The following is a 21,683-nucleotide window of genomic DNA, read 5'->3' as shown; positions in this document are numbered from 1 at the left end:
TCCGTCCGTCCGTGCGTCCGTGCGTGCGTCCGTGCGTCCGTGCGTCCTCGCAGTTTGTGAACAGCTAATCTCAGTCACCGTTGGCCCGATCGCTGCCAAACTGAGCACACACACTCCCTGGATGCCAATCTAGAACCTCTGCCCCACATTTTTCAAATCAGCCTCATGGTGGCGCTATAACAGGCCGATTTGTGTGGCCTGGTTGTTACCAGCTAATCTCCGGCGCCGTTGGCCCGATCGCTGCCAAACTGAGCACACACACTCCCTGGATGCTAATTCAGAACCTCTGCCCCACATTTTTTAAATCAGCCTCATGGTGGCGCTATAACAGGCCGATTTGTGTGGCCTGGTGGAGACCTGTGCTCGGAAGAGCACTGCTTCTAGTTAATATTGGATTGCATTTTGCTCTGTGTGCTGCCCGTGCCAATTTCATAAAAACGCCTGAAGGACATTTCCGTGTTCTCTATAAATGTAAAGTAACTCTTTTAATACTGACCATGCACACAGCAAGAAACGTTGTTCTTATAATTAAATAATATTTTGTATAGTTTACATTGACATGGCATTGTTATTTTCTTCATCAGATCGATGCCCCAGTCCATCTATTTTCGCATGCGCAGTTATTTTCCTGGACAGCGCACGTTTGCGCGCACATTCTCTGGTGTAGTCCGGCCGTCTGGCATCTAATGTAGTATAGCAAGGGTCTTCAACAGGGCGTCCGGGACCCTAGGGGATCCTCAGAGTTACTACAGGGGGTCCTCCAAATCTTTGTGTGATAGAAACTTTTTTCTCTTTTTTTATATTAACCAGCTTGAACCCTGGTGTCCATATTCTGAGAACTTCAGCAAAAAACAGCAGATCTACAAGCTCATGTCGATTGGCTATTTTCAGCAAAGAGGTTTGGTGTAGATAGGGAAACAGAGCACACTAAGTACAGAGTGAAAGTGAAAGGTCAAGTTTATTATGTATTGACGGTTCAAGTGGTTAAATCTGAAAATACAAATTGACATGAATCCAAAATACACGATGATGATTGTGCTGTCAAACGGTTTTGGGGGTCCCTGCTTCATCTCTCTCTCGACTAAGGGGTCCTTGGCCTGAAAACGTTGAACCCTGTAGTATAGCATTGATTAGCAAATGACTTCTTCAGCTTCTTTCCATTCCCTCATTGTGTGGATGTCATACAGCTAAGCAAATGTGTGGGTGACAATGTCCCCAAATCATTGCAATTAATCCACCACATTAGTTGGAATTGCTTGTGAAGGTGTTTTATTTCTGTTGGGTGAGCTTTGAGCAACTTTACACATTTTGTTTTCCTTCGTTGGCAAGATAGTGTTCCTGTGAATGCTGATTCATACTAATCACTGCCAAATGTAGAGTATTTGAGGATTGTCTGAGCTCAACACAGGCAGGTACTGTACTAGAAGTATGATGTCTTAATCAAAGGCTTTTTGGAACTGTACATTTGCCTTACGATTTCCCCACCAATCCAAGGAAAAAAGCTGATTGACCATCCAGCACCAGTAGGAACACACTGGCTGTAAAGGTCACAAACAAAAGGAAATCCTTAAGTAGGCAGGCAGAGTGTGCAAAAGACTTACCCTTATAGCTTAGCTTTTACAGGTGCAATCGATGACTCAGCTTCAGCACTTTATTTTGTAAGCAGCTATTAAAACAGGAATGTGACACATTAACCAAGGTCTTTATTTGAATGGAAACAATTTAACCCACCATAAAGATAGAAGAAGATGAGATTAAATAAGAGAGGCAGCTAGATTAGATAAGATAGAGATAGACACAATATAGTGAGATTGATATATAGAAGGGTTAAAAAGCATCTGGAGTCTTGCATTTACCGATTTTTTTCTTTTTAATTAAAATGCGATTAGTTGTGATTAATTACAGCAATTAATGTGATTAATTAGAAAACATATGCCAACCCTAATTATAGTATGTTAGTGTATGGAAAATATAGTCCAATAGTAAATGGAGGAAATATGAACAAGTGGGCCTACGTTCAGCACTAATACAACAAAGTATTAGGCTACTACCTGTACCTAGGACATACCACTGGGTTCTTTGTATGCTGCAGGGTGGGCAGTTTAGTCACTGGTGCCCACTGCCCAGGGGCATCATAAAGTTTGAATCCTGCCCTTCTACCAAGACATCCCCAGTCCCAAGACAATCCATTCATGTTAGCTGAGCATGCTGGCATGACACGTAGTCACTGCTCGCAAAGTTTACAGCCGAATTCGACTTTGCATCTAACCTTCTCCCTCTCTTTCTGCATCGCGCCCTTCTTTACGTACCGACCGTTAAAGGTAGGTGAAACATTGTGACGGAAATGAAGGGTGAAGTCAGAACGGTGTTTCTCAAACCATGACTCAAATGTAAGAAAGTGAGGATTCAGGTTCTAACAAAGTTAAAACAAAGAATGGAACTGAATTACATGACGCATGTTATGTATTGTTGAATATTTGACATGGAAGTTATAGGAAGTTTCTTCTTTTTGTCAGATTATCCATTTCATAGGCATCAGGCATACTATGTGACACAAGCACGCCTTGCGACATATCAATCAGCCTGTTCAAGTACCCAGCATTGGCCAGGTTATTGTGTGGGTGAAAAGGCAATGAAAAAGTGTTAATGCACATCCTGTTCAGTGTTCAGATGCTGGACAAACCGTAGCGTAGATCAACAATAAAGTCAAAAGTGGCAACGCTCAAAAATTGTATAGTCCCCACACTGGGTCTGAGCTCCTGGTTTATTGCTGTTTGATGTTTTGATGTCTTTATTTGGGCTTAGTCCGCCCATTGTCCGCCGGCTGGATGTCAGTGCAATTTGCATTGACATCCTGCCATTGTCTAGCAACACTGCTTTGAGCAGATTTCGGACAATATTGGGTTACTTATTTTGTCTGCCCACCTGCCACAGACACTGCCAACAACAGACACCGCAGCAGCTTGAACTTAATATACCGGTAGTAGATACTATGACATCTGCTTACTTTTATGCTGTAAAGCATTCAAGAATCTGACATGATTTCTTATAAAACCTTCATGTCTGGGTGGTTTCACAGAAAAGGTGAAATTTGGGGTGCTGAAAGTAAAGCAGTTGAAAAGCACTGGTCTAGAAAGCTCAGTTACATTAGCTGTTCCATCATTCATTCCGTTTCCTCTCTTTGTGTCTTGCAGTCAGCGAAATTCATCCAGCATATTTCTTCATAAATGTCTTAACTGCGGTTCTTTAAATGTCTCAAACCGTGTGAGACAGCAAAACTCATTCTATGGCAATGTGTGGCAGGACATTTGAAATTGAAAGAATTTTGTGTAGTATTTAATGGTAGTAGAGCAGGGGTCTTCAACAGGGGGTCCGGGACCCCTAGGGGGTCCTCAGTTACCACAGGGGGTCCTCCAAATATTTGTGTGATATAGAAGCCTTTTTTTCTTCTTTTTAATATTAACCACTTGAACACTAGCGTCCATATTCTGAGAACTTTAGCCAAAAATAGCAGATCTACAAGATCTTTTAGATCTGCTATTTTTGGCAAAGAGGTTTCAGGTTTGGTGTAGAGGAGAAAAAGAGCAGACTAAGTACAGAGCAAAAGGTCAAGTTAAAGGTTTATTGACGGTTCAAGTGGTTACATATCTGATAACACAAATTGACATGAATCCAAAATACACTGATGATTGTGCTGTCAAACGATGAAACTATATGGAATCTGGGTGTCCCTGCTTAATCTCTCTCTCAGCTAAGGGGTTCTTGGCCTGAAAATGTTGAAGACCACTGTAGTAGAGTGTGGTCTGTAATGAAGTATCTTAAGGGCCATTTATAGTTACGTATGGTTGATTTTGTGTACGTTTTGGGTGAGGAACTACGTACGGTAATCGCGTCGCCATGCATAGTAGACATGCACGTTATTTATGTTCCGACCCGCTCTCCGCTCCAATTCTGCTCCCGTTTTGGCCGCGCGCCACATGAAGGTGGTTCTCACACGTGTAAAAACCTTAGCATTTAGCCAATATGTAGAACCACAGATTTTGGACCCGCCGTGATGTTTGGTATACATAATACGTGGTAACAGTCTGGAGTCTGGACTGGTTCTGCTGTCTGCCAGCACTCAGCAACGTTATCGCGGTAAATGCAACTCCGCGAGGGTACAAATTTAAAGACATGGATGCAGACCCGGAGTAATTATAACAAAACACACGTACACACCCGCTCATATATTGAACATAATCCAAGTAATAAATGAGCCGCATCATCATCTCTTCTTGTGACTTGCTGTCTGTGCTGATGACTGTTGTTGCTGAGAGAGAGAGAGAGAGAGAGAGAGAGAGAGAGAGAGAGAGAGAGAGAGAGAGAGAGAGAGAGAGAGAGAGAGAGAGAGAGAGAGAGAGAGAGAGAGAGAGAGAGAGAGAGAGAGAGAGAGAGAGAGAGAGAGAGAGAGAGAGAGAGGCGTCCTCTTCAAGTGGTTGTGTGACCTTTTCCGTTTCTTGATAAAATATAATTTATTATTGGGACACACAGTTTGAGAACCGCTGTAAGAGCAGAGTTAATTTCATCACAACTGCGCCTATGTTTTATAACGGTGGCCGTGGGTACTTCTTCTACGGATACATCTTGTACGTTCAGTCCGTCCAGTTGGGAGCTGTCCGTAAAGGTCCGTATACGGAGATAAATCATCCGGAGTACGGAGGCGTGGGAGACAGACCGGACAAACCGGACGAAATTTAACTCACCTTCCGTTGCTTGTGTATTCCTGCGGTTCTTATGTACTACTATGCATGGTACTTAAGTTGTTGTGGTTTTGCCTCATTGAAGAAACGCTACTGTAGTGCTGTAGGCTCAGCAGAGAACCTCATCTAATCTTTTAAAATACTACTGCCCACGTTCTTAACTTGGAGCCAGCGAGAGAGGTATAAGCGCTGACCCGCCATCGTTAAGAAAACAGCAACATTTGCCTTCAGGTCCATTTACTACTCTTAGGATCATTAATTGGAACTTGCTGTTGGAAAGTGTCCCCTAACAACTCCATTAGTCTTCTTCCACTTCTGTTTGTTCTAAAACACACACATTTTCAGTTAGCAATTTACCTAATCGCCTGTAAACAATCTTCGTCCATTCCCCGAGGAGGGTTGGATCCTGTGCGTGTTATTGTAATGGCCCGGCTCCAAAATTAAATGCACAATTATCCAATCAGCACTTTATTCCCGTGCCAACCCAATGACCCCTCCTCCCCCTCAGCTTATGTTCCTATCCCATCTCCCCATACCCGCTCCACCCTCCCCCCCCCCCCTTCCCCTCCCCACTACCCCCCATCCCCCAATTCACAGCCACATTACACATGCAAATAATCACATTATCACCAAAGGCTCTCTTTAATAAACAGAGCACAAGAGCATGCCAATGGGCTGGTGTGTAGCAAACGTGTTTTAACGAAGAGCCGCCACTGTAGATCTGTTGGTGTAACGTGTGAGTCAGTGTAAATAATGTTGTCTCTTGCCTGTAATTAGTCCTAACATTGGCACCAGAGATGACATGGCTAGTATATAAATAACAAATTAAGTTAAATGCATTAAAGCGATCGCGCTGTTTATTTTATTTATTTACATTATTTGTTTTTTTCTTTTATTTGTTTTTGACGTCTTGATTAGTTGGGGCTTGCTTGGCTGCAATTAATGAGGACACTCAAACAAGTTTCTCGTGGAACTTCTTCTCCTCAAGTTTTTCTGCTGCTGTGTGCAGGGCTAGTGACACAAGATTAATCAGCCATCGCTTTGCTAATGAGCAACAAGCGTGGGTCTAAATCCGCCGCATCGTGAGCCATGCTCAATGACACGCACGCACAAAAATGATGCGGTAGTCTATGAATCATGGTCGAGTGTGTGACACTACTAATTACAAACTGATTATTCACCAGTAAGGGAGGGAGGGTCATAAGCATTTGCACACATATCTACACTACATGTAGCAGACAATTTGTGTTCTCTGACAATGAACTATATTTGTGAAAATCAGGGGTGTAGTTGTCCCGATTTAAAATGAAGCAAACACGGAATGCGTTTTGTGAAAATATGGTCCAATTTATGTTATATTTGATGTTAGAGCAGGGTATCCTGTAGGAGGGGCTTGTGATCATAGGCTTGTGATTATTCTTCTTCGTGTGCTTTATTTTCGGCAAGCTCAAGACAATGTCCCATGTATCGCTGTGGTTGCACGTGACCGTTGGCAGTTGAGTGCCAAGCGTTGAGAGCTTGTAGATCGGCTATTTTTGGTGAACCTTCCCCCCAGAATAGGCAAGTGGTTCAAGTGGTTAAAGTATAACGTTATTTTCAGTCAGTTCTGATGGAAACGGATATTTCTCCAATAGGATGTAAGATTCTAAAACAGTGTAATTCAGGGGTGCCGTGGATGAAAACATTATTTACAGAGGTGCCCTGAGTCAAAAAGGTTTGAAAACACCTGTCCTAGGGAATGGGGTGCTGGAGAACTCAATTCCGGCCCCTAAATAGTGCTGAGGTATCGGTGTGGAAATGGAACGTCTCTTCCATTACACAGTGCTGGTGTTGGTCTGCACTCTACTGAGTGCAATCTAGATAGTTTTGAGAAGTCAATGTCCTCACTCCTCACAACGAAACATGGCTCGCATTTTCTCCCGCAGTCACTGCACACAGAAACACACACGCACAAATTGTGTATAAGGACATAGTGTCCTTAACTACTTAACCCCTATATACTTTGTTTACTGGAGTCTATACTCCTTTTTCCCCCAATACACCACATCTCTCGCCAGAAATAACCGATCATCACGCTTTTTTTGCCCCCCCATTGTGTCCTTAAAGTGCTGGACAAGACTCCCTGCAACACTAGAGATACGACGGGCAAGACAGCTAATGTGGAAATGGGAAGCTAATTGGACTATTACTGGAAAGCACAGCAGCAGACCAGAAAGAAACAGGTAAGTCTATGTCCGTTTAGAAGATGGTGACCAGATTAACTGAGCCAATAGTACATGAAGGGGAACAAGAAAAGAAACAAATTGTTAGGGCCACTCAGTTAGTGATGGCATCCTGCTCATGATGTGCAAGATCCGGTCCAGTACACTCACAGTTAATTTAACGCTTTTAGAGTGTTTAATGTCTGTACATGGTGTTTGTGTATCTATGTCCAGTGCATTGTTTAAAAAGTAGCTGAGGAGAAGGGTAGGGTGTAGTATTTGTTAAATTTCCTCACCGTGGGGGCATCTCTGGAATAAATTGGAAGGAAGGTTGCGCACAGTTTATAAATCATTTACAACAGGCTGAGGTTCTGTGTGTGTGTGTGTGTGTGTGTGTGTGTGTGTGTGTGTGTGTGTGTGTGTGTGTGTGTGTGTGTGTGTGTGTGTGTGTGTGTGTGTGTGTGTGTGTGTGTGTGTGTGTGTGTGTGTGTGTGTGTGTGTGTGTGTGTGTGTGTGTGTGTGTGTGTGTGTGTGTGTGTGTGTGTGTGGTGGAGCTTCTGTTTTCCAGAGTATCATGGGAGAGGAGAGAAAGTTGGTTGTTAAGGGGTGGAAGTGGGGCAGGAGGGAGAGAGGGGAAGCTTGATATTCTCCACACAAGGAGGTCTCAGTCTGCTGATCCCCTCAAAATGATTTCCAGTCAGATAGCATTTCCCCTGCAAGAATTTAGAGTCTGTGTGTGTGTGTGCATGCGTGTGCGTGCGTGCGTGCGTGAGAGACGGTGAGGAAAAATAGAGTGTGGCTGTTGCATGTCGAGTGTAGAATACACACTGTTTATACACACTTAAGATAAGTTCATCGTCCATCGTGCAAGGGTGTTGCTTGCCAAAAGAACAGATCTACAAGATAACAACATGCCGCACACCGCGACACGTTGCTATCTTACAGATCTGTCCGTTTTGACAAGCGACACTGTTGCACTACAGATAAAGAATTAGGCTTTACTCCATCGTACAGTTACCGATGTGCACAGGTTGTTGTGCACGTCTCTGTAAAGGCGGAGGACTGCACAACAAGGAAATTAAAAATTAAAAGGAGACAAACAAAATGAGAAGACTGCTTGACAGGGCTGTCATAATTATTACATAATCGTCTAATCGCAATTATTTTAGGTAATCCCAATTATTTAGCATAATCGTCATAATCGTTACCATGTTGAGAAATCTTAATATAGTTACAAACACTTTCAAAAAGTAGTGGAAACAGCAGCTATTTCCACTATCAATGTTCTTCTTTAAGTATAAAATTGTCAAATATGTCAGTCATTTCTTTGTATTTTTAAGTTATGTGTCATGATGGCATGTGCAACTTCAAAGCCTAAAAGCCAAATGCACAGCTCCACATTGGCTTAAAGAACATTACAAACACAACTGTGCACTTGTGCGACAACACCACCATTATTGTTACAGACACACTGGGCTAGGCTGTGAGCACGCACCCACACGCACGCACATCTCATTAATTTCATTTTCATTTTATGGACTGTAATTGCTGCCATATTTTGGAGTTTGGTCACAATCAATAGAAAATGGATTTAGCTAAATGCTAAATCTAGGCCAGTCGAGGATATGAGGATGGAAAACAAAAGAAATTGATTGAGAGAACAGTGTTGCTTTTGTCATTACTGATGTTGCATCTTGTTAATGGCATTAACAGAATACGTCCATGGCAATGTCATTATCATTTCTTTTAAATCACCTCTTAAAACTTTAAACACTTTAAACACCTCTCACTTTTAAAACATGTTTTTAATGCCAATCTTGATATCATTTTAGTCTTTATTATTGCTTTTACCGTGTGTTTTCTTTCTTTACACCATATGCCCCCCCCCCCCCCCCCCCCCCCCACACACACACACACACACAGAGTGTGTTTGTTTGAGGCACTGTAACCATCGCGAGGAGTGGATTGGACCCGGGTTTGTGTAAAGGCCACTTTTAACCAAACAGATTTGTGGCCGAATCGGCGGCGGATAGCGGCGGAAAGCGTCTGTTGCCGAACGGGAGCTCATCGGTAGGTTTTCGGCAGCGGTTCGGGAACGTTATCGACGGAAAACTGGAAGACTGGACTTGCTCAGTTTTGTAGAGTCGCCCCTGGACGTCGGTGAATTGTAGTGAGTTGTAATGGACCATTAGTTTGCTACTGCTGCAGCAAAACCAAGCCTAAATAAGCCAGAGACATTTTCCCGTTGCACATTTTAACTAAATAGCATATTCACAATCTCAACTCTCAATTTCCTATACTAATCAACTCCAAGGCAACGCTAGTAATAGTGATGTGTGTTGTTTTGGTGTGAGGAGAAGAAAACTCCGGACAGGAAGCATCTCCGCTTCTGCTCCCCGGTTGCCAGATTCTGTGAGTTAAACAAGCGATCAGGTCTACTAAAACAAGGCCTAAAGAAGCGTCCGGTTTCACCTATTGAGCTCTATTACATTAGCTATTTTCGAAAAGAATGTTGAAAGCAAGGCCAAATAAGCAACTACAATTCAGAAACATGCCCAAACAAAAGTAACCCACAACTAGCAACATTATAGGAAAACAGGATCAAAGTCGCTTGTAACGAGCCGATATGGCAACACAGTGCGCATGCGCAAAACTGTACAGTATATTACAGTCGGCATACAGTCGGCTGGAAAATTCAATGTGCTTAGTTTTTTGCAGTTCTTTGCAGTTCTTTGCAGTCTGTGAACAGTTTGAACAAGTCTCCTGTTGTATTTTCGGTGTGGAGGCACCTTAAACCATATTTATTTACCTAGTATTTCAGGCATGTTCTGTTTAAAACATGTCGCTGCTTGTGCTTGTATAAGTTAGTGGCAAATAAAACCTTCTTGTTTCTTAAAATCACAACTTTTTTCCAATAGAGCATCGCAGTGAGGTGTCGGAAGCAAGCTGGCCATTCATTTTTACCATAGGATTTTTCATTATCAGCCACAAAGTCGTAGCAATTCAATGTACACTTACCACTAGGCTGGTGGTTGTAAAATGGTTCTATATGCTCCTGTAGAACCCCCGAGTATGTATGCAATCACTCTAGTTTTAGTAAAAACACGTTTTAATCAAGATCGCACAGAGAAGAACTGCATTTCCCATACTGCTAAACATGTACATCCTGTGAAATCGACGTCTGTGATTGGTCTAGCTTCTTCTTCTTTCACATATCTTGCGGTTACCGCGGAAGTAGCTACTGCCCCCTGTCTGCCCGGCAGATTATTGCACTTAAGCAGAACTCCGTGAGCGAGTGTCTTTCTTTTACAAATATGATGCACCATGTTAAGGATGACGATAAGAGCGTCCACAGAGATGACAATCACTACATTTCAGGCCATATGCTGGCCTGGATAACTAAACTGAGCGTGAATTAAGGGCTATATTTCAGGAAACAAGTGTCATTCACAATGCATTCTGGGAGTGTAGTTTCCACAATTTAAAAAAATAATGATGTACACAATAATGTCTTGTACCCTGCCCTTTTTTCAGCTTTCTAATTAATCTTTGCATTAAAAAAAATGTGAATATTGTCATGATTCCTCTCCAGCCGAGGTGGCTTTGTCCAACGCTTAAAAACGTTTAAATAAATACTTTATGAAATGTCTATGGAAGAAATGAATGGGGAAAACGCTTCCGACACCAGAGTGAGGACGGGGTGGGGCTTCAACTGCGATGCTCTATGCTAGCTTCTTTTAATAAAAAAAATGAACAATGTACGAATGTCTTCCAGTAGGTGGCGGTAATGTGAGCCACCTACTGGTTTACACAAACCCGGGTCGAATCCACTCCTCGCGTATCCATCACAATGCCTATTGCATTTCTATTTTCCCAGCGTGTATTAGCTGTGAAATGTGTGTGTGCAGCTGGGGGCAGCCAGCAGTAAGCCTTGACCAAATCACTCGTATAATAGACTATGAAAGAAATGGAAATGTCGAAGCTAAACACTGTACTGTTGGGACTGGCTGGCCATTACTTAGGTAGTGGATTTACATTCTACACTATGCCACCGTGATATTGCCTTCCTGTACATGGGAGGTCTGGTCTCATTGCATTATTAATATCCTCGAGTCTCCTTTTCATCTTGCAAGACATTTCTTGTGTGTGTGTGTGTGTGTGTGTGTGTGTGTGTGTGTGTGTGTGTGTGTGTGTGTGTGTGTGTGTGTGTGTGTGTGTGTGTGTGTGTGTGTGTGTGTGTGTGTGTGTGTGTGTGTGTGTGTGTGTGTGTGTGCTCTTCAAGCTGTTATGTTCAGATCAATTTCATGGCTGGCTTCATCGCGGCTCCGCATTCCTCACATACATCAGCCGCCACATTGTAATCGCCAGCTTACCACACTGTCACGTCTGGACACGCAGCGGTCACTGCCATAAAACTGTTGTCACCGGCTCCCGCGCCCTCTCTCTCTTGCTCTATTCTCGCCCTCCCTCAGATGTGCACGCGCGTGACCCGTCATGTCACCTCACTGTCTCTTTGATGAGATAAAGGCAGCGTGCACATAAGATATATATAGGGTCACGTGCACAATCTGCACATCCCTCAGACGTGACCCACCATCTCACCTCACTCTGTCCTCGTCTTTCCCCTCCTGTCTCTCTGTCGGTCTCACTCCCAGTCAGTTTGACCTGTTGTAGTTCTCAGATGACTGCAGTTTTATTGTTACGATATGGCTTGCTTCAGGACACGGCAACTGAAGGTCCCCACACTTTGCTCTCTGCCAACCCCTCTGCAGGCAACCGGAAAACCTTTACACACTGATGGAAAAACAAGAGAAAGAGAGAGAAAGAGAGAGAGAAAGAGAAGGGGGCAGGGGAGACTAGACAAAGGAGAAGGTTTACATTTTCATCAGTCCTGTACTAGAAACATTGTCCTGTCAGCGACCCCCAAGTTGATATGTATTTGTCCCATTTCATACAACTTTGTCACCCTATAAGAAAAGATTTGTCAAGATTTCGGTCAGCTCAAGTTTTGAGCTATTTTGGAGCAACCAAAAAAGAAAATGGGGCTTTAAGTGTTAAAACTGTTCAGTGTTTCAGTGTTCAGAGTTTTGCTAGGGACCCTGTGGAACCCCCTTAAAGATGCAGTGCTGATTAATTTATTATTTGTAAACAACAACACCTTCTTATTCCCATATGAGATACAATAATCCATCACACAGAAATAAGACAGGAGAGTGATCAGAGTGAGAATGGAATATTTACTATGGAGAGAGAGTATTCAAGACAGGTATACAGTACATAAATAATGGTTCGTGCTCTCTCTGACAAATGATGTTTTGACATGAGTATAAGTATGGTCATTTGGTCAGTCAGTGGATGACGTTTAAACAGTTCATAGGATATGTTTCTTGTCCACAAATCACAAGACGAAGAGTCCGCGTACAGTAGGTTACTGGAGGAAGATGTCCTTGCTGGTGTCTGGATGACACAAGCTGAGCCTTAGAATACCAAAACAATTCTCATTGTTTTCGGAACAGGCTCCAGGCAGTTGATAAGGTCTGATTTCTACCAGACGGAGACCTTGTGTTGTACTGTACATTACATGAGTATAACGGGACACAGTCACTGTGTCTTTAGGGTCAAGTGGTCAACAATATGTATTGATAAAAAGATGATATGAACCATAACAAAATACCTATCAATATCCACCGGCTGGTTAATATTGAGCTTTTTATCAAATAGATCAACCAAAGAAAACAAAATAGGCAGTGGGATGAAAGATGGTTAGGGTTAGGGTTAAGACATTTCTTCAATAGCAAAAGGAACTGTATTATCGTTAGGGTTAGGGTTGACATGAAAAGCATGACATTAATGACAAAATGTAATTGGATTGATAAGTCACAAGATTAGTTGATCAGTCCTCCCCTGCAACCTGTTCAAAAGAAAACAAGGACAGAATAAAAATAAAAAGGGGTCCATAAGTCCTCGATATGATGAGGGCTAGAGACAGAGCAAAGTCCAGGGATCGAGTTGAGGTCGGAGATGGGCCGGAGATGGGTTGTAGAAGGGCGGAGACGGGTCGGAGATGGGCGGAGACGGGTCGGAGATGGGTTGTAGATGGGCGGAGACGGGTCGGAGATGGGCGGAGACGGGTCGGAGATGGGTTGTAGATGGGCCGGAGAGTGGACGTGGGGTCTTTTAGGTGGGTTTCAGACAGCTCCTACGGACAGAAGCTTGCGGCAGTTCACTAATATCGATACAATGGATTCTTCAGTCATAATTATAGCGGCTTAATTCTTCGACAGTGCGATTTCAGAATACTCACAGGCCCGGGAGGCTGCAATAGCCCCCCGCTGTGATGATGGCGCGTTCGCACTGCCCTCTGGCCTCTGGTGGTTCCTTGGCTCCGCCTGGCGTCCATCGGGCCTAGAGGATGACAGTGCTTGGCGGCAGGTCACTTGTATTTCAACAATTTACAATCATAATTTCTCCACCTAAATGTTTTTCTTCACAGTGCATTTCCGTTACCCACCGACAACCAGAGCATAGCTCTGGTCCTGCGGTTGATTGGCTCATGCACTGGTGGCCCATCGTCTGTTGGTTTTGCCCTTTTCATTCTCCGCCCTCTGTCTTTCTGTCTCCGATGTGGTGTTGTCATGGATAGCCCTTATATATGATAGTCTGTTTGTGTTGGGCTTGTGTGGTACAAGAGAAGGATTAATGCACACAACACAAACATACTCAAAACATACAAGTTTTAAAATCAAAAGTTTCAAAATCAAAATTAAACGTTAAACAATGAAAATCAAAGCATAAGCATACAGTAAAATTCAAAGCATATTCCAAACAATCAAACAATCAAGCACACTCCCCCCTCTTGACACAAGGTGTGGCATTAATGATGTTGTTGATGTTTGGGGCTAAATGGTTAAAATAATAAAAATAAAAATACATTTTCGGACCACAGATTTATGATCTTTTCACAGTTCTTCAATTATTCAAAACTTTCAAAAAAACAAAACAAATTAAAAATGACTTAAAATCATAAAATAGTTAAATCAGTGTCAAATGTTTCTTAGTAGGCCGCACTCACAGGCCGAGAGGGAGTAAAGTGTCCGGGCCTCTTCTGTAACATAGGCACCGTATAAACAGGGCCCCTTTGATATGAGAACACAGACAGAAGGTTTAAATAAAAATAAAAGATAATAATAATAACAAAATAAATAAAATATAATTAAATGGACACCAGCCCCTAGGGAAGCAAAACAAAAAAGAACGGCTCCACCGGACATGGTGCCCCTTTCTCAACAAGAGAGGAGGACAGAGAAAAACGGCCAAAATCAAATGTTAATAAAACATGAGGTCAAATCCGTCCAGTCCAACAAAAAAATAAAAAAAATAAACCTGTCATAAACCTGGAAAAGCAAAACAAAATGAAATGAACAGTTGACATGAATTTATATAGTTACTGTAAGACATGATGTAATATCATGTCAAGTGGTCACCTCATGGGCTGGGTTGACCTTAATCAGTGGACAGAACACAACTGAGTTGTTGACATGATGGTGAATCTTGTTGTTGACAGCTCTTGCCGTCACCCCATGAGGATAAAGATTGTTTACTTAAATATGGTTTACCAGTGAAATATCAGACACTTGTTACAGTGTCAAGGCTGTCGGAATCACGATGTTAGAATATCAGGGTGTGTTAAGGAACATAGAGTGGCAAACATCACTTTTAGGAGAAACACATAGAAACAGATTCACACAACAGAGTAAGACCCATTTTGAGAGAGAGATAGAGAAACAGTATGTAACAAGTCACTTGAAGTTTATAACGATCCCCACAGTTTCTCAAAATAAAATAAAACATAGGCAAAGCTAGCGCAAGCAGCAAGCGTAAGCAGCAAGCCTAAATGCGAGCCAGCGACTCACACATACCGTACAGTACTTCACGGCCGGACAAACACACACACATGCAACACTGCTCACTTCATACTGGGTTTGATTTTTCCCTTTTCTTTCAAAAGGTTATCACCAGGGGAGAAAAATAGGATTAAAACACAAAAAATAGGATTAAAACCCACATACATACAGTACATGTATCCATGTAGACAATATCTCATACATTTGCACACGTGGGTCAGTCAGTTTAGAGGTTATCATTCAGAAGGGGGGGCTTCTTTAGTTCCAGTGGTCATGTTTATTTAAAATGTTCTTGGGAGCGCTGCAGACTGAGATAAAAACTCAACACCTCAGCTGGCCTGAGACGGAATTAAAAATAATAATAAGACTAAAACAAAGACATGTAAGCGTAACGTGATCAAATAACCATAACTTCTCTCAGTAATCTGGTTAAATAAGATAGCTGAAAACCAGCTGTGTCGGTCTTATGCACTGGCCAAAACTTCCTACAGAACCAGGAAACACAATGCTGGTCTGGCGGTGAAATCCTGACTTGACTTAATTCACAACAGAAGGAGTAAGAACAACTTCTGTTGGAGTGCAACTCAGGAGACTTGACTAACTTCAGGATGAATGCAAATCTTAATAAAATGAAGTTTTGTGCTGCCAACGTAAGACCCACAGTTCCGGAGCAACGGCTGTGAGGTCTTCAAAAAGCGACGAAACAATAGACTAAAAACAACATTAAACAATAAAACTGCAGCTGTGTTGAGAGCTAGCTAGACTCTCAAGACAGCAGGTACAAATCTTTAAGTACTGGACACCTCTGTGATTTACAGTCCAAAAAGGCATGAATAGCCTACAATCAAAACTGAGAAATAGATTTAGAAAGTTAAGGTGTAGAAAACCAACTTCAAAGACTTAAAAAGAATAATGCGACCGATTTAATGGCTGTTTTTAACAGGGCCGCAGATAAAAAGTAATTTGTAAGGCAAACCGGAACGCCGAAACAACGGAATTTGGAACACATTATTTGGGACACAGGGGCCTCATGGACAAGGTTAAATCATGGATGAAAAAAAATACGATTTATAACAACTTAAGCAAGTTTTTGTCTCATAACTATCGAAGGAAACTGTAATGAGAGACATACCGGTTTTCTTTAGGGGACACGGGCCTGCCTGGAGTGGTGAGAGCAGAGAGACGTTTGTTATGGAACTGTGTTCTTTTATAATGTAAACAAGGCAAAGACTGCCTGTGATTCAGTGATGAAAGTAATTGAGTACATTTACTTGGGTTTGGTAATCAAGTATGGTTTTGAGGTATATTCTTTGTTTTCTGAGTAGTTCCAAGTTTCAGTATTTTTATTTCTATTTTACGACAAATATTGGACTGTTATTTCCTCTAGAATCATGGGGTAACAGTAATTATTAGACTTTAAGACTACTATTTGAGCTTGTAGAGCTGCTATTTTCTTTCTCAGGGAGAGAGAGAAAGACAGGAAGTAACAATATTGATTTATTTTAGGTTAATTGAGAGACAGACGGCATATTAGAGAAAGAGAGGAGTATAAATGTTGAATTGTATAAATTCAACATTTATACAAGTTTTTGTCTCTGAGCCTTTAACTTCCTGGGCCATATTAACCTAGCCTGACAGTGTGTGAGTTGTATTAAGCTACCTGGGTGGTGTCCTGGTTGGCTCTGCTGTCGGCTTGCCCCTTTGCCACTTTGAGTGACATTTATGATAAAACAGTGAGCTCACGTGCCATGGTGGGGAGAAAAAAAATCCTGGGGGTTCCACCGACAGCAGGTTCAATCGGGTCCACTCCTTGAGAAAGTGGAGAAGGGGTCATTTTAGTTCTGTCTTAACTTAACTTGTTCAGATACATTATAAACATTTGAATATTATTAGAGGCATTCAAGCCAATTATTTTACCAGAACAGAAATGGTCAAAATACGGTCTAAGAAATAACATATTGCTTCTGACTCCCCCACTCTGCTTCGCGAGGGCAAGCGGGGGAGTGAGAGGCTGGGTTATTGCACTGGCCAAGAGATCTCCCTTCAGAACAATTGCTTTTGTCCTGGCTAAACTTAACGAAATCTTGTAAAGATTTCCTTCAGGACAGAAATAACTTCTGTCCTGGCTAAACTTAACGAAATCTTGTAAATATTTCCTTCAGGACAGAAATAACTTCTGTCCTGGCTCAACTTAACGAAATCTTGTAAAGATTTCCTTCAGGACAGAAATAACTTCTGTCCTGGCTCAACTTAACGAAATATTGTAAAGATTTCCTTCAGGACAGAAATAACTTCTGTCCTGGCTAAACTGAAGTCTCGTGCTTAATAACACCAACTAATAATATGGACAAGCATGAATCTGTGACCAACAGTCTGCTATGTCCTCAGAACAGGAAACCGCAGTCCCTATTCTGTTACTCAAACGTGCAACAAAAAGCAACAAAAAGGTACCAAGAGAAAAAAAAAAAGAATAATAAAGTTTGAAAATCACAGAAATAACGACCGATAAAATGACCATCTACTGTTATCAGATAAGGGTTAATTTACGACGCGTGTCAAACCAGAATATAATTAGGAGTTATCTGACTCCTCCGACGGGGAGAACAATAATTCATCATTAATTCAAAATTCAAAGACACGACACATAATGTTACAGGGGCCAACCGTAAACTATAAAGGATTAATAAAAAGTAATTACAAATGTTATAATTTTAAAAGAATGTTATAATGAATGGTGTCTCTGGTCCTACTGTATTTCCCCTATGTTGGGCTGGCAGGGACAATAGCCTATGATAGGATGTGTCCGAGCAATTTATGTGTTTAAACAAGTGAAGGTAAAATAGACTGAGCGATACTAAAACATTATTTAGCCTTGTCCGACTCCCTGAAATATCAAAAATCAAAACAATAATTCAAACTGAGAAGCGACTCATCGCGCACAGATAACTGAAGAAAACAGTATACTTATCTTAAAATATTATTCCGGTCACCAGTGGTGTATAAAGATCCGTCCTCGGACCGTGGAGCATGCAATCAGAAAACCATGTGTCCAGCGGTCCAGTGGCGGATGTCCAAGCAGTGAATGTTATCAAATAAATTGTACTGTTGTCAAAATAATAACCTTGTCTGAAAACACAGTAAACTTCCAAACTCACAGCTGGTTCTTTGATACGTATTGTAACACCGACCCACCGGGGGAGAGAAAGTGCACCCACGGTCACTTGTCCATCCATCGGTCGGTCAAGATTACATCTGTATGCGGCGACGTAGGACCATTTTGATTGAAATATTATTATTTGTAAACAACAACACCTTCTTATTCCCATATGAGATACAATAATCCATCACACAGAAATAAGACAGGAGAGTGATCAGAGTGAGAATGGAATATTTACTATGGAGAGAGAGGATTCAAGACAGGTATACAGTACATAAATAATGGTTGGTTCGTGCTCTCTCTGACAAATGATGTTTTGACATGAGTATAAGTATGGTCATTTGGTCAGTCAGTGGATGACGTTTAAACAGTTCATAGGATATGTTTCTTGTCCACAAATCACAAGACGAAGAGTCCGCGTACAGTAGGTTACTGGAGGAAGATGTCCTTGCTGGTGTCTGGATGACACAAGCTGAGCCTTAGAATACCAAAACAATTCTCATTGTTTTCGGAACAGGCTCCAGGCAGTTGATAAGGTCTGATTTCTACCAGACGGAGACCTTGTGTTGTACTGTACATTACATGAGTATAACGGGACACAGTCACTGTGTCTTTAGGGTCAAGTGGTCAACAATATGTATTGATAAAAAGATGATATGAACCATAACAAAATACCTATCAAGTGCCATGATTTATTTCCCCCCTAAAACATGATGGAGGAGGATTTTTTTCCAAAAGAGTGTACAGAAAGGGTTAAAAATATGTTTTTATGTGGCCACACCCACCAGTGCGTTAAGTATGCCTGGTTGTCAGGTGGGGGGTTGACACAGCTTAAGTTTGCCACACCCACAGTGTTGGGTGAATGGTAAAAGATTATATGATGTAATTTACTCACTGCTTTTGGATCGGCACTTTTGAACCACAAGGTGTCAGCCTCCAGGAAGAAATACAAAATACAGAGGGAATACATAATTGCTCATAACAACCACACCAGGGGGTCTAATGAAATACTGTCAACCTCATAGACATATGAAAACCAGAAAAAGAACAAAACTATGTAATGGCACCACCTACCGGAACGCACTTTGCTGTTCTGAATGAACCCATTAACATCTGATGCCTTAGCATTGGGTTTTGTTTGTAGTGTCAGTTTGATGGGCAACGAGATGAGGAGATGAAGGACAGTACAGCAACCATCTTTACTGCGTGTGCCTTTAGTATGCTGAAAGCGGCGGGCTGTGTGGAATAAGAAATCACAGGGAAGAGGGCCTTCAATGTCAGCTTAAATTTTAATAAAATGAACTGGTTCAGAATAAAAAAAGCTTTACTATAGTAGGCAACTTGGTCAGGGGGAGGGAAATGGTAGATTGCTTGATACTGTAGGGGAGAGAGAGTGGAGTGGTACCAGAAAAAGCATGAGAAACACAAGCATTGGAGATAAAAGGTGTCAGACTGGGGGGAGGGGGGCAGCTTTACTAGCAGCACCTCTCCGGAATCTCCTTAACGCTTCCATTAGCCTGCAATCCATCGATTTAATTTGACCTGCAGTGCGTGGAGTACATCTCAATGTCAAATCTGGCATTTTGCCCTTGAAAATACATAGGCCTATAGCCTAGCTATAAAGGTAGGTCATGTGTGTGGCCCTATGTATAATACTGTATGTATGTGTGGCCATAGGACGACAAAAGAAAGGGAACGATATTATGGCTGATTGGTCAGGTAATTTACAGCAGGAATGACTGTCTGGAGCAAATGAGTTGGAAATGTCATGTGAGATTTACTGTAATTGCCTGACTTGAGATGCCTTTTAACCCCTTCATGCTTCTATATATCATTGCTGTTTTCGAGGAAATAGAAAACAGAACCTCTGTTCCTATATGGATCCAATTTAGTTGTCATTTGGTCACAAGGTCTTGTTAATACTTTTCATTGGTTGAATATTAATAAACCCCACAGACAGACTTAAACCACTTTAAACCTGAATTTTCTAAAGATTTCAAATGTTTTCAAAAATTGCAGAAATAGCCTATCTACAAGCTCACAACGTGTCACGTACATGTGTCTGGAGCTGTGTAGATCAGCTATTTTTGCAACGCTGTCATACAGCAAAGTATAATATAGTTCCATTATAATTAAAAAATAATAATAATAAAAATTAAAAGTATATGGAGATACAAGGTTTCTGCCTGACAGCAACAAAATCGTACTACATTCTCTCTCTAGCTGTGTCTATTGTATCTTTTCTAATCTATCTGCCTCTTTCTTTGGTGGGTTGGATTGTTTCTATTCAAATAAAGACCTTGGCTAATGTGTCACGTTCATATTTTAATAGCTGCTTACAAAATAGAGTGCTGAAGCCATCTCGGAGTCATCAATTGTTCCTTTTAAAAGCCAGCTATGTGCAAAGCCTTTTGTTCTCTGTGCCTGCCTACTTAAGCATTTCCTTTTGTTTCTGACCTTGACAGGCAGTGTGCTCAGACTGTATGATGCTACTGTATGTCTTTGTCTATCCATTTTTCTCCTTGTTTCCAGCAAATGTACCATTCCAGAAAGCCTTTGATTTAGACATCATACTTCTCATCCTTACCTGTTGAGGCAATACTCAAATACTCAACATTTAGCAGTGATTATTTGTGTGCATTCAGGATCAGATCTTGTGAACAAACAAAAACAAATGTTGTGTGTCAAATGTCATATTTTTGTTTGTCAGTGATACATCTACTGAGGGCGGCAGTCGCTTAGAAGGTAGATCGTCCGCCTCCGAAAGAGATGGTTCCTGGTTTAATCCCTGTCTCCTCTTGACATTAGCGATTTTAAGCTTTTGATGGCTACGGCAGATGACAACGGTAACCGGAAATGATCAGTGCTCAATAGATAAACCTGCCGCCCGCAAAGCTGTCTCTACAACGCCAGAGGCTCCCTTCCCAAGTAGTGGCTGGAACGTCTGCTGCGTATATGCTTCGCCATGGGAACCAAAGAGTTCAGTAACAGAGGTTGGACACCGTCCCACCGTCACTACGGCGATTACGTCATAGCAGGCGTAGTCCCGCCTCGCGTCGCGGTTTTAGAAACGGGCTGCTTAAACTGCCTATTGGGTGGACAATGTAGTCAGGAGGATGACCTCCATTCTTCCAGTGGTGGAAAAAGTATCTATACTGCAATGTAGAAAGTCTGGTAATCAATTGAAGTACCAAAAGTAAAAGTATTTCATATGCAGAATGTCCCGTTTCACAAGATATCAAGTGTATTTCAAATAATTGTAATGGAGTAAAAGTGCAATATTTGCCTCAGAGATGTAGTGGAGTAGAAATGAAAGTAGCCTACTGAAAATTGGAAATACCCCAGTAATGTACATAGTTACCTTCCACCACTGCCTTCTTTTCTTTGTCGACTGTGACTTGATGTCCCGTCATGGGACAGTGCCACCCCATGGACGAGAGCCAGCCGTGTGGCTAACAGTGACACGGTTCTTTTCACCACAGCTTGGCAACTCTGATGGCTGCCTTGTTGAGTGACAAAACACAAGCGCTCTCCTGAAAAAAGGAAAACATTTGGATTCTACATTTCCAGGTTCCTAATTCACAATTTGTGTCGGATATGTGCTCTGTACCCTATCCAACAGCTTGAACGATTTTTTTTTCCTCCTACGTTTCCAGGTACTGTAGCACGCACTAATTCACTT

The sequence above is a fragment of the Nannobrachium achirus genome (genome assembly GCF_963921795.1).
Source record: "Nannobrachium achirus genome assembly, chromosome: 10".
Classification (NCBI taxonomy): Eukaryota; Metazoa; Chordata; class Actinopteri; order Myctophiformes; family Myctophidae; genus Nannobrachium; species Nannobrachium achirus.
This window is presented reverse-complemented; position numbering follows the sequence as displayed.